The sequence below is a fragment of the Pelophylax lessonae genome (assembly GCF_965119305.1).
Source record: "Pelophylax lessonae genome assembly, chromosome: 9".
NCBI classification, from domain to species: Eukaryota; Metazoa; Chordata; class Amphibia; order Anura; family Ranidae; genus Pelophylax; species Pelophylax lessonae.
Window position 1 is genome coordinate 272,603,435 of NC_138776.1, and position 14,666 is coordinate 272,618,100.

A 14,666-nucleotide genomic window follows, 5' to 3' on the forward strand; every position below is an offset into this window, starting at 1 on the left:
GAAGCACACCCTGATATACACCTCTAATATACTCCATGGCTGATCTTCATCATGTAAGAAACACTTCATAAGGAGATCAGAGATCACCAAAGACATGGATGAAATGTTGTACCGAAACTGTTGAACGAATGTGACACGCATTCGTCTGGTCATGACAAATATTGGATCATTGGCTCCATCTCGTGGCAAAAATCTGGCACTCTGGTTTTATTACCAACCATTGACTTAAATTTAGAAAATATTGCATTTGGCCATTGGATGGCATTAAGTACCTTAGAAATTATCTCCATCTAGTGGCCAAATGCAATCCTTTCTATTTTAAATCAATGGAAACCATTTCGACCAGCACAGCGAATGGCCTAAGAACATTAATTTTTTTCCCCCCATCACAGAGAAGGAATGTACGTGCACTTTCACGGGGTGAATTTCTATACAAATCTAATGTGACCCCAGCAGAGTGATCCTATCTAGCTCATATTAACCCTTTCACTGTCAGAGCCGTTTTTGGACATTTTGGGCCTGAAGATTAGTTAAAAACCCCCAAATATATATTTTCTGAAAACAGAGGCCCCGGAGAATAAAATGGTGGTGATTGTTAAGGTGTTCCTCGTACACAAATTTCCCCATAATTTCTGGGTTTATTTTCTCCTTCTCCCCCATTCTCTATGGTGTGATCTTTTCTACAATACTTTGTTATAATAATGTAACACGTCGTGTATTGTATTCTACACAAATTATTACAGACTCCGCCTCCACATTCCAGTCAAGTCATTTTCCTGACCAATCAGATTTGCATCTTTACTGTTTCCTGATTTTTTGCACTGTAATCATTTGAAAGTAAAATTATAATAAAAACAATATTAAACAGAAAAAAATAGTGTCGGTGAAATGACAGCAAACTTCAATACCCAACAATAGCTCACAGGAGATGCATTAAAAGCTTACACAGGTTATCAGAGTGCAGAGGTCAGGAGTATATCATATATAGCCCAGGGTACAAAGTGCAGTGGTCAGGAGTATATCATATACAGCCCAGGGTACAGAGTGCAGGGGTCAGGAGTATATCATATACAGCCCAGGGTACAGAGTGCAGTGGTCAGGAATATATCATATACAGCCCAGGGTACAGAGTGCAGGGGTCAGGAGTATATCATAGACAGCCCAGGGTACAGAGTGCAGTGGTCAGGAATATATCATATACAGCCCAGGGTACAGAGTGCAGGGGTCAGGAGTATATCATAGACAGCCCAGGGTACAGAGTGCAGTGGTCAGGAGTATGTCATATACAGTCCAGGGTACAGAGTGCAGTGGTCAGGAGTATATCATATACAGCCCAGGGTACAGAGTGCAGGGGTCAGGAGTATATCATAGACAGCCCAGGGTACAGAGTGCAGTGGTCAGGAGTGTATCATATACAGCCCAGTTTACAGAGTGAAGTGGTCAGGAGTATATCATATACAGACCAGGGTACAGAGTGCAGTGGTCAGGAGTACTTTTGTTTATTTATTTTGTTTATTTAACTTTTGTTAAATAAACAGGAATATCACCTGAAGGTCCTTAAAGCTAAAGAATATGGCCTGGGTAATAGGGTGGAACGTTGGTTAACTAAAAAAAGTGAAAACGAAACAACTTGGTAGCAAAATAGAATCACTTCTACACCCTCATTCACATAAGAGGTTAACAAATCCTAGAGATATTGCCAACGCCTTTGCAGATTATTATCAGTCATTATATGATCTTTAAAAGGATACAACTATCCCCCAACCTACCAAAGAGATTATCTCAAACTATTTGGCACAGATTTCGTTACCTAAACTTACAGAGGATCAATTGAGCTCAATATCCCAACCATTCTCAACTCAGGAAATTAGCTCAGTCATCATCAAACTCCCCAATCAGAAATCACCGGGAGAGGACGGGTTTCCCAATGAATTCTATAAAAGTTTATCTACAGAAGTAGCTCCCCACTTAAAATCAGTATTTAAATTAGCAGCCTCCACTGGCACATTCCCATCGGAAATGTTGAAGGGATTAATTGTCACAATCCCCAAAAAAAAAAAAGGATACTGAGGACCCTTCATCTTATAGGCCAATCGCCTTATTAAATGTAGATATTAAAATCTTTGCCAAGTAGATTGCAGAAGTTTTTACCCCAGTTGGTACATGCAGACCAGGTGGGATTTGTGCCAAGACGGCAGGCTCCTGATGGCACGAGAAGACTTTTGAATCTGCTGACACGGATGGGATCCTGTCGGATGCCTTCCCTGCTACTTTCTTTGGATGCGGAGAAGGCGTTCGACAGGATCCATTGGGGATATTTGGAGGTGGTGCTGCATAAATTTGGGATTGTGGGTTGGTTAACCACTTTACCACCGGAGGATTTTGCTGTCTTACGTCTGGGCCACTTTTTGCGATTCGGCACTGTGCGACTTTAACTGACAATTGCACGGTCATGCAACGCCGTACCCAAACGAAATTTACGTCCTTTTTTTCCCATAAACAGAACTTTCTTTTGGTGGTATTTGATCACCTGTGCTATTTTTACTTTTTGCGCTATAAACAAAAAAATAGCGACAATTTTGAAAAAATAACAATATTTTTCACATTTATTATATGAAATTCCCCCAAAAAAATGTAAAAATCTAAATTTTTTTATCATTTTAGGCCAATTTGTTTTCTGCTACATATTTTTGGTAAAAAAAATCACAATAAGCATATTTTGATTGGTTTGCGCAAAAGTTATTGCGTTTACTAACTAAGGGAAAGATTTCTGTCGTTTTTGGTGCTTTTTTTTTTAACGAGTAATGGCGGCGATCTGCGATTTTATTTGCGGGACTGCGACATTGCGGCGGACAGATCGGACCCTTGACTGACATTTTTGACACTTTTGGGGTTACCAGTGACATTACTGCAGTAATCAGTGCTATAAATATGCACTGTTACCGTAAAAATGACACTGGCAGGGAAGGGGTTAATTTTATTGGAGAGGGAGGGGTTAATGTATGCCTGGTGCTTACTGACATGTGTGGGGGGAGGTGACTATTTGACACAAGGACAGATCGCAGGTTCAGCTATGCTGAACCCTGCAATCTGACCCTGCCTGTCACTTAGGAGATCCGTCCGCTTTGTTTACACAAGCGGGCGGATCTCCAGACTCGATTCCCCGACGATCGGGGAAGAGCAGCGGCGATTGCCGCTGCTCCTCCCCTGGCCCGACTCCCGCTGTGACTGAATACAGCGGGAGCGAGCCTCCGGCGGCGCTCGCGCGCCGCCGAGAAGGGGGAGTGTCTGCTGACGTATGTCTACGTCGTCAGACCTACAAGAGCCACTTTGCCGCAGTAGAGCTCTAGTTAGAGGCGGCAAAGTGGTTAAAAAAAAATATAATGGCTCTTTATTCTAGTCCAACAGCAAACGTACTTATATTGGGAATATTATCTAAATCGGTTGGGATAACCAATGGGACTAGGCAGGGATGTCCCCTCTCACCAGTTGTCTTTGCGTTGCTTACGGAGACTTTTGCTCAGAGTATTAGGAGTAACGCGAAGATAACAGGCTGGAAAGTTGCTGAAGTTGAACATAAGATTAGCTTATTTGCTGATGATGTCATGTTAATCATTACAAATCCAGCGTCATCTTTAATAGAAGTAGAGAAAATGATAAATGATTTTAGTGCAGTATCATATTACAAATGAAATATTACAAAAATCACAGATTATGGGTGTTGTTGTGGAAGGATGAACAAGATCGGCGCTAATTCAAATAAATATAGTGTTGAATAAATGTTCACATAAATGGGGCTGAAGATAATGCAAAAATCATATCGGTATCCAAATACTTATATCCATAGTGCATAATAAAATACAATCATGAATGACAGTGTGCAAAAGATGTCCAAATTATATCGTGTAAATACGAACGTGTGCATCAGCCATCTTATGATGGTGAAACTCAGCCAAACACGTCGACCACCAGAGCTTGCAGTGTTGAGGCTCGATTTTGGCATTTGATGCACTACTATTCAGCGGAGTATCTACATGTGGCCAGGCAATAGAGGAGATCAGTGATCGCTGGCTTCAAGGATCCCACCATCCATCCAGTCTACAACAGTACCTATGAGCTTGGGGATTATACACACGCGTTTTTTGGTGGGTTGCACACCTATCTATAGTCGAATGTGAGAAGAAGATTTGGTCTTACAGTTGATATTATTTGACCATCAAGATATATATCATATTGGAAGAATTTCTTGCTAATTATAAGATCATTGGTTCAGCACGATCCATTTGGGATTATTATTTGAACTTTTTGCACATTTCTTTTATGAGTTTTATTTTCACTTGCACCACACATGTGCAGGGACATCGTTAGGATTGATTTACACGATTGTTCGGAGATTTCATCATCTGTTCGTATTTACACAATATAATTTGGACATCTTTTGCACTCTGTCATTCATGATTGTATTTTATTATGCACTATGGATATAAGTATTTGGATACCGATATATTTTTGCATTATCTTCAGCACCATTTATGTGAACATTATTCAACACTATATTTATTTGAATTAGCGCCGATCTTGTTCACCATACACATTGCTATTTCACGGTGGGGACACCGATTAAGGTTGGCAGCTTTTTCGGTTTTATATTCTCACTCATTTATTAATTTTTTGTAGTATCAGACCCCTCGGTTAGCGCAATGGTCCTAGTTTTCTATAGATTATGGGTGTTAATAAGCAGGGCCGTCTTTAATATGGAATAGACCCTGGGCAAACATTTTCTTGGCCCCCCCCCCCCATGCAATTTAGCTCTCCACCCCAACAGCATGCCCCCTTCAATGCAGAGACCAGCGTACCCCCTTCAATGCAGAGGCCAGTGTACCCCCTTTCAATGCAAAGACCAGCGTGCCCCCTTTCAATGCAGAGACCAGTGTACCCCCTTTCAATGCAGAGACCAGCGTACCCCCTTTCAATGCAGAGACCAGCGTACCCCCTTTCAATGCAGACCAGCGTGCCCCCTTTCAATGCAGACCAGCGTGCCCCCTTTCAATGCAGAGACCAGTGTACCCCCTTTCAATGCAGACCAGCGTGCCCCCTTTCAATGCAGAGACCAGCGTACCCCCTTTCAATGCAGAGACCAGCATACCCCCTTTTAATGCAGACCAGCGTGCCCCCTTTCAATGCAGACCAGCGTGCCCCCTTTCAATGCAGAGACCAGCGTACCCCCTTTCAATGCAGAGACCAGTGTACACCCTTTCAATGCAGAGACCAGCGTACCCCCTTTCAATGCAGACCAGCGTGCCCCCTTTCAATGCAGACCAGCGTACCCCCTTTCAATGCAGAGACCAGTGTATCCCCTTTCAATGCAGACCAGCGTGCCCCCTTTCAATGCAGAGACCAGCGTACCCCCTTTCAATGCAGAGACCAGCGTATCCCCTTTCAATGCAGAGACCAGCGTACCCCCTTTCAATGCAGAGACCAGCGTGCCCCCTTTCAATGCAGACCAGCGCGCCCCCTTTCAATGCAGACCAGCGTGCCCCCTTTCAATGCAGACCAGCGTGCCCCCTTTCAATGCAGAGACCAGTGTACCCCCTTTCAATGGAGTGACCAGCGTACCCCCTTTCAATGCAGACCAGCGTGCCCCCTTTCAATGCAGAGACCAGCGTACCCCCTTTCAATGCAGAGACCAGTGTACCCCCTTTCAATGCAGACCAGCGTGCCCCCTTTCAATGCAGACCAGCGTGCCCCCTTTCAATGCAGAGACCAGCGTACCCCCTTTCAATGCAGAGACCAGCGTACACCCTTTCAATGCAGAGACCAGCGTACCCCCTTTCAATGCAGACCAGCGTGCCCCCTTTCAATGCAGACCAGCGTACCCCCTTTCAATGCAGAGACCAGTGTACCCCCTTTCAATGCAGACCAGCGTGCCCCCTTTCAATGCAGAGACCAGCGTACCCCCTTTCAATGCAGAGACCAGCGTACCCCCTTTCAATGCAGAGACCAGCGTACCCCCTTTCAATGCAGAGACCAGCGTGCCCCCTTTCAATGCAGACCAGCGTGCCCCCTTTCAATGCAGACCAGCGTGCCCCCTTTCAATGCAGACCAGCGTGCCCCCTTTCAATGCAGAGACCAGCGTACCCCCTTTCAATGCAGAGACCAGTGTACACCCTTTCAATGCAGAGACCAGCGTACCCCCTTTCAATGCAGAGACCAGCGTACCCCCTTTCAATGCAGACCAGCGTGCCCCCTTTCAATGCAGACCAGCGTACCCCCTTTCAATGCAGAGACCAGTGTATCCCCTTTCTATGCAGACCAGCGTGCCCCCTTTCAATGCAGAGACCAGCGTACCCCCTTTCAATGCAGAGACCAGCGTACCCCCTTTCAATGCAGAGACCAGCGTGCCCCCTTTCAATGCAGACCAGCGCGCCCCCTTTCAATGCAGACCAGCGTGCCCCCTTTCAATGCAGACCAGCGTGCCCCCTTTCAATGCAGAGACCAGTGTACCCCTTTCAATGCAGAGACCAGCGTACCCCCTTTCAATGCAGACCAGCGTGCCCCCTTTCAATGCAGAGACCAGCGTACCCCCTTTCAATGCAGAGACCAGCGTACCCCCTTTCAATGCAGAGACCAGTGTACCCCCTTTCAATGCAGACCAGCGTGCCCCCTTTCAATGCAGACCAGCGTGCCCCCTTTCAATGCAGAGACCAGCGTACCCCCTTTCAATGCAGAGACCAGCGTACACCCTTTCAATGCAGAGACCAGCGTACCCCCTTTCAATGCAGACCAGCGTGCCCCCTTTCAATGCAGACCAGCGTACCCCCTTTCATTGCAGAGACCAGTGTACCCCCTTTCAATGCAGACCAGCGTGCCCCCTTTCAATGCAGAGACCAGCGTACCCCCTTTCAATGCAGAGACCAGCGTACCCCCTTTCAATGCAGAGACCAGCGTACCCCCTTTCAATGCAGAGACCAGCGTGCCCCCTTTCAATGCAGACCAGCGTGCCCCCTTTCAATGCAGACCAGCGTGCCCCCTTTCAATGCAGACCAGCGTGCCCCCTTTCAATGCAGAGACCAGTGTACCCCCTTTCAATGCAGAGACCAGTGTACCCCCTTTCAATGCAGACCAGCGTGCCCCCTTTCAATGCAGAGACCAGCGTACCCCCTTTCAATGCAGAGACCAGCGTACCCCCTTTCAATGCAGAGACCAACGTACCCCCTTTCAATGCAGAGACCAGCGTACCCCCTTTCAATGCAGACCAGCGTGCCCCCTTTCAATGCAGAGACCAGCGTACCCCCTTTCAATGCAGAGACCAGCGTGCCCCCTTTCAATGCAGACCAGTTTGCCCCCTTTCAATGCAGACCAGCGTGCCCCCTTTCAATGCAGAGACCAGTGTACCCCCTTTCAATGCAGAGACCAGTGTACCCCCTTTCAATGCAGAGACCAGCGTGCCCCCTTTCAATGCAGACCAGCGTGCCCCCTTTCAATGCAGACCAGCGTGCCCCCTTTCAATGCAGACCAGCGTGCCCCCTTTCAATGCAGAGACCAGTGTACCCCCTTTCAATGCAGAGACCAGCGTACCCCCTTTCAATGCAGACCAGCGTGCCCCCTTTCAATGCAGAGACCAGCGTACCCCCTTTCAATGCAGAGACCAGCGTACCCCCTTTCAATGCAGAGACCAGCGTACCCCCTTTCAATGCAGAGACCAGCGTACCCCCTTTCAATGCAGACCAGCGTGCCCCCTTTCAATGCAGACCAGCGTACCCCCTTTCAATGCAGAGACCAGTGTGCCCCCTTTCAATGCAGACCAGCGTGCCCCCTTTCAATGCAGAGACCAGCGTACCCCCTTTCAATGCAGAGACCAGCGTGCCCCCTTTCAATGCAGACCAGTTTGCCCCCTTTCAATGCAGACCAACGTGCCCCCTTTCAATGCAGAGACCAGTGTACCCCCTTTCAATGCACACCAGCGTACCCCCTTTCAATGCAGACCAGAGTGCCCCCTTCCAGGCTGCTTTCATGTGCATTATCCCCCCCCCCCCCCACTCCACTCCCACTCCACTCCATTCCCAGGGGGGGGTGGGGGTAATGCACATGACAGCATTTAATCCAGTTAGTAAATCATGACCATTCCAGGCTGCAGTGCCGAGCCTGGAATGGTCAGGATTTACTAACTGGATTAAATGCTGTCATGTGCATTAACTCCCCCCTCCCTAGGGAGGAGAAAGACCTACCTGGTCCGGTCCGGTCCGTCCTGGCCAGCTCCGATCTGATCAGTGCCTGCGATGCTGCGTGACATGACAGGCTATCGGCTCTAATCCTCCCGCCACACACCATTCACGGACAGGGGCGGGGCCAGAGCGCGAGGGGAGCTCACGGCCCCGCCCACTCCTCGCTCCTTGCTAGAGAGCAGTGCGGGGGCGCCGATGCCATGCCCAGCCAGATGCCGGCTTCTATCACATAAAGTGACTGTCAAGCCGCAGCGGTCAGCGCTGATGGGGCTCCCGATTTGGGGCTTAAGGGTCAGCTCTGCTTTGGGCCCCTAAAGATTGACAGGGCCCTGGGCAGCTGCCCCTTTTGCCCTGCGGTAAAGACGGCCCTGCACGTCAGTGCAGAAACATATAACCGAAAAATTCTCCTTTACATGGTCTTTGTATATACCAATGTTGGGGATTAATTTAACTTCATCTATTTCCCAACTTTATGATTATAATTATAAACCCTTTCTGGACACTTTTGTCACGACAAATTGGAGAACTTAAGGTTCAAGATTTGACTGTAGCAGGCAGAGTGGCTATGTTAAAAATGATTATACAGTAAACCCCCCTCCATTGCGGGGGTTACGTTCCGGACCCAGCCGCGAAAAGTGAAAATCCGCGAAATAGAAAAACCCTATTAAAATGCATTGTAGGCATGTTTATTTTACTGTCACTGTACGTGTAAAAGCATTTTAAGGTCTTTAAACACACTTTTAAAACAATAGAAACTCATTTAAACACATAAAAGATACTGAGAGACATAGCAAGAGCTATGGAAAACACAAAAATATTTCATTTTTAATGATTTATATAGTAAAATAACATTACAAAAAAAAACGCAATATACCGGGACCGCAAAAACTGAACCGCGATGGAGCGGGGGTTTACTGTACTTCCCAAACTACTTTATTTGTTTTGTACGTTGGCAATTCCCTTACCACCCCAATATTGTGTCTCTGTTCAAAAGTACTTCAATCAAACTATATGGGAAGGAAAACCACCCCGATGCGCGTCCCTCATTATGAGGAGACATAGGAGGCATGGAGGGATGGGAGTTCCTTGGGTTTCTGCATATTATAAAGCATCTGTATTAGATCAATTGAAATATTGGTGGACGCCTGTGCAGCATAAATAGTGGCTGGGATTAGAGGCGGATGATTGTAATCAAGAAAATCTTAGGACCACAATATTAGCTGTAATGCCCAATATCCAATCTATTACAGTGCAAACTGCCTATACAACGCGGGCAGAAGTATTTTGTTCGCCTCCCGAATATGGGGCGACATGCAAATTCCCTACTCCCCTTTCAGTTCTCACGTACTTCATCCCAAATGTTGATATAAAATTGTGGTTGAGAAAGGGTGTTAATTGTATAATGAAACAGGGATTCATCCCTTTGAATATTTTGTTCACCAGTATAGAATACCACCGTCAGCTATTTTTGAGCTATTATCAAATATTTTCCTTTCTACGGAAAAATAGCCTTCCTTCATATGTTAAATTACCAATTTCTATATATTAAGCCTTGCACACATGCAACGATTATCGGCCGACCGATCGTCCGACTTTTGTCCAGAGTTGTGTTTTGTTGGTTGGAATGTGCCTAGACTGCACAAAAATTTTCTCGGCTAACAAAAATCTACTTCAGAAGTGATGTCATGTGCTGGTTTACTTTCCGTGTGTTTTTTCTTCTCTGAGCATGCCCAGTCTTGCTCATCAGATTTTTGTCTGCCGAAATCTGTACTGACTGACAGAAAATCGGCCGTTGTGTTGACGACCAACAAAAATTTTATAGCCTGCACACCAGATTTTATTCGGCCGAAAAGTCGGAGTCGGTTGTCGAAAGCATCATACTAACAAGCCGAAAATCGGCCGATCGGACGTTGGCCGAAAATTCCCGGCCAATAATCGATGCGTGTGTACGAGGCATAGGTTGTATCAAGCACCCTTGGCTACTGCCAAAGGTATTTCAGTTATTTATGATATATTGAACAAGCATAACACCTACTCTAAAGCCACTACTGTTCTTAAATTGGAAAAATTATTGGGGAAATCTTTCCCGGAAACTAACTGGCTAAAAGCTTTTGCTGCCACATATGCTTCCTCAAAATGTACTAATCATTGGGAATTATATCAAAAAACGTAACATTTTTGGTATTTGACTCCCACTAAACTTTCCAAATTTTACCTCTTAACTCCAGCATTTTGTTGGAGAGAGTGTGGTGAACAAGGGACGCTATTCCATATAGTTTGGGAGTGTAAATCGATTAGTGCATTTTGGAACAAAATAGTCTCTATGATCTCAGAAGTTGTGTAAAAAAACCATAATTCCAAGTCCTGAGATGGCGATCTTGCATCTAAAGCCTAGTACACACGCAACTCATTTCCGCCGACCGGTTGTCCATCTTTTGTCCAGAGTGGTGTTTTGTTGGTTGGAATGTGCCTTGACTGCACACGAATTTTCCCGCACGACAAAATTATACTTCAGAAGTGATGTCATGTGTTGGTTTGCTTTCTTTGTGTTCTTTCTTCTCTGAGCATGCCCAGTCTTGCTCATAAGATTTTTCCCTGTCGAAATCTGTACTGACTGCACGAAAATCGGCCGTGTTTTGACGGAGGACAAAAATTTTATAGCCTGCACACCAGAATTTTTTCGGCCGAAAAGTCGGAGTCGGTTGTCGGAAGCATCATACTAACAAGCCAAAAATCGGCAGATCGGTCGTTGGACGAAAATTCCCAGCCGAATTTTCGACTTGTGTGTACGGGCTTTAATATCCGTGAGATACCTATAAAGTATCGAGTAGTGGTCTTACATCTTTTATTAGCGGCAAAACTCTTAATCCCAAGAAGATGGAAATCTCAGGAGATACCATCTCCATCTGATATTGTTACATTACTTAATCAGCAATGTGAGGTTGAACTGGATGGACTGATGTCTTTTTTCAACCTCACTAACTATGTAACTATGAGATGTAAAAAATTATGGCTACTATAAGTTCGGCGAAGAAAATATTTGTAGTTAGATGGAATCCATGGCTATTTACTAATAATAATATATACATAACAGACCAATAGGAGAAGGACCCCCTTTTATCAGTGGTCAGTGTAGTGGTCCCTAACATTGGTGAGCAATAGCAGAAGGGCCCCCTTTATACCAGAGGTCAGTGTAGTGGTCCCTAACATTGGTTACCAAAGGGAGAAGGACCCCTTATATCAGTGGTCAGTGTAGTGGTCCCTAACATTGGTTACCAAGGGGAGAAGGACCCCTTATATCAGTGGTCAGTTTAGTGGTCCCTAACATTGGTTACCAAAGGGAGAAGGACCCACTTATATCAGTGTAATGGTCTCTCTAACATTGGTTACTAATGGGAGAAAGACCCCTTATATCTGTGGTTAGTGGGAGAAGACTGCCCCCCTTACAGATCATTGATGTCAGTTGTTACTGAGAGATAGAAACTGTTCATTGCTCAAGGACCCTTAGAAACCCTTGGAGGAGCCCTGGCTGAGAAAGGCTGGATTAGGCAGTAATATATTTCTCTCCCCCTTGGTGGGAGTGGAGATGACCCCATCTATAAGAATATACAGTACATACACACACAGCACAAGGCCGTGTTCACACTACGAGACGTTTCTCAGGCTGCAGTTCCTCTGAGCTCTACAAGGTGGAGATCTCATGTCTACCCAGACAGGAAGTCTCTATGGAAGACAGGAAGTGATGTAAGGTATAAATAGGAAGTTCCGGGTGAAAGGTGAGTCGGGAGGAAGTTCCATGAGGTAGGCAGTAGCGAGGAGACGTTACTGGAAGTGGCAGCTGAGGAGGTAATAAGATCTTATTTTCTATTTACACCCAGTAACCCCCGCCGTCATGTCCGTCCTCTTCCTCCATAGTCACTGTGACCTCTTTTATCTCCAGCAGATGATGATACACACATATATAGTGTGGAAACCTAGATTAACCCCTGCAGGGTGAGAACATTCCCCCACTTACGGGGCCAGAACCTTCTCTTCATTGTGGATATGTGTCACCTTTCCGTCCAGTGTTGGGTTGCCACCTCATCCCTTTAAACCAGGACACATATTAATTAAGCGGGTTCTGTGGCTGACTAAGGTGGTAATTAAACTCTCTTGGTGCCTTATCACATTCCATTAGCCTCAGAACCTGTGTTCATATGTGACCTGATAATATGTGAGGTGGCAACCCTAGTCCAGTGATAAACTAGAAACACAGAGAGGCCACACGGAACCCGACATGCAGGTGTTTATTGAGGGACTTGGGGGTATGGGAGGGGTGGCAGTGGGACACAGCACAGACAGTCCACAGGGTAGCAATATGGCACAGCAAGCTTAGATGATCCCCAGGGCATTAATGGGCACAGGAAAGGTTAACAGTCTAGGGAGTGTAAATATGGCACAGCAAAGCGGAAGATCCCAGGGTAGTAGAATGGCACAGAAAGGGGAGAGACAGGAGGGTTCAGGTACTCACGTTGAGGAGGCCTGATGACCCCAGGGTGGTTGGTTGGTTCTGGAGGGCCTGTCGAGGCTGGTCCCTGGGCAGGAGTCTGCTGGGTCTACAGAGACAGGCGGGCGGCACAGTGGTGTAGTGGTTAGCACTTTCACCTAGCAGCAAGAGGGTCACTGGTTCGAACCCCAATCACGACACTGCCTGCCTGGAGTTTGCATGTTCTCCCTGTGCCTGCGTGGGTTTCCTCCGGGTACTCCGGTTTCCTTCCACACTCCAAAGACATGGTGGTAGGTTAATTGGATTCCTGTATAAAAAAAAAAAAAAATGCCCTTACTATGTGTATGTATGAATGTGAGTTAGGAACCTTAGATTGTACACTCCTTGAGGGCAGGGACTGATGTCAATGTGCAATGTATATGTAAAGCGCTGCGTAAATTGACAGCGCTATATAAGTACCTGAAATAAATAATAAATAACCCTGGCCAAAAAAGGGGGGGGGGGCAGCAGGCACAGGCAGAGAGACGCCGGGTAATGGAAGGTAGAAGAAGTTCCTGAGGGCCCGACCTCAGTCTTGGGTCTTCACAGGCACATGTAGCTTCTAGGGGGACTGGCAGAAGAATTCCACACTCTTTCCCCCCAGCTCAGCAAGATATACCGGAGCCATGGCGCTACCCTGCAGCCCAGGCAGTCTGAAGCTTGGATTCAGATTACCTGGACAACAGGCTCCACCCCTTTCCTGCACTGCCACATAGGGAAAATTGCCAGGGGAAAGTTGTTTGTCTCCAGCGGCGCACAGCACTGGAAGAAGAGGGCGCTGTGCCTGCTAGACCCTGGCACCTGGGGGAAGGAAGTCTGCAACTGGCAGGAGGAGATTGGCACACTGGCAGCAACAGGGGATCGGATAGTCTGGTGCCTCGCATGCCGGAGGGGTGGAGTGGCAGGAGCTGTGTGTGAGGGGGGTCAGGTGTTGCCTGCATGTCTCCCTGTATGTATGTGGTTTGGGGCGGTGTGGGGAGCGTAGTGAGAATACCGGGTGCTGTGACACCTCCGATGACCTTCTCACCCCATCAATATCCACTAATGGATTATACGACTTTTATTAGCGGTAGGGGGTGGGTGGTTTATTTGGGGTGGATTTACAGTATAATATATGTGTAGCACCCTCTAGCTAGTGTGCTAGGTGTATATAGTTAGCAGTTAGTGTAGGCAAATTGGCTTGGCTGAGAACCAAACCTGGGTTGAATCTAGGTCAGGGTTAAGTGACTTAGGATGGCTGGATGACTCATCAGGCAGCTCTTCTGGTGCCTCCCCCTGTTTTCTGGTGCCTTGGAGAAGCTTCCAGATGCAGTGGGTGGAGGCTAGGAGGGGCCGCAAGAGTTTCTTGACCAATCCCCAGCAGAAAGGGGCTGGAAGAGGGCTAAAATACTCAGGAGTCCTACCAACAGAGTGTTGAGGAGGCTGTCGGAAGCCCTCGTGGGGCGCCCCCTAGTCTTGTGGGCTGACCTTGGGTCTGGGGCCTGGGTGCTGGAAAAGTTCCCCTAAAACACATGGAGGAAATCCTTCCTGGATGCATCGGAGCAAGGAGAGGACAGTGAGAGCAGGTCAGTATGTCTGGGAGATCTCCTGAAAGTCAGCCGAATGGGCTGGTGCCAGTATGGAGGACTGGGAGTATGGGAGAAGCTAGCCTTGAGGGCTAGTGAAAGGGGCAGCTGCAGCCAGGTGGGTATGCAGGGCCTGAAAAGGTGGCGCTGGGATCAGAAGCCACAGGTGGAATGTAAGCTGGACGCTGAACTTTGCTACACATCTAAGGGGCCTCGGGTTCCTACCTATAATAGGCTTTTGCTTTGTCAGGTTCAATAACAGTGTGTCAGTGGAGTTCTGGAGGAAGCAGAGGAGTGTATATAGACTGTATATAGGAAGAGTTGTTCTGAAGTCTAATGGACATCCCATAA

At 46.9% G+C, this 14,666-nt stretch overlaps 2 protein-coding genes across 2 annotated transcripts in view; both read left to right on the forward strand.

Moving 5' to 3' along the window:
- LOC309562616 (uncharacterized protein) overlaps positions 1-14,666 on the forward strand; it is a 679,009-nt gene that overhangs the window by 414,143 nt on the left and 250,200 nt on the right.
- Positions 1-14,666, forward strand: part of LOC309562621 (uncharacterized protein) — a 478,591-nt gene that overhangs the window by 404,949 nt on the left and 58,976 nt on the right. The window lies entirely within an intron of this gene.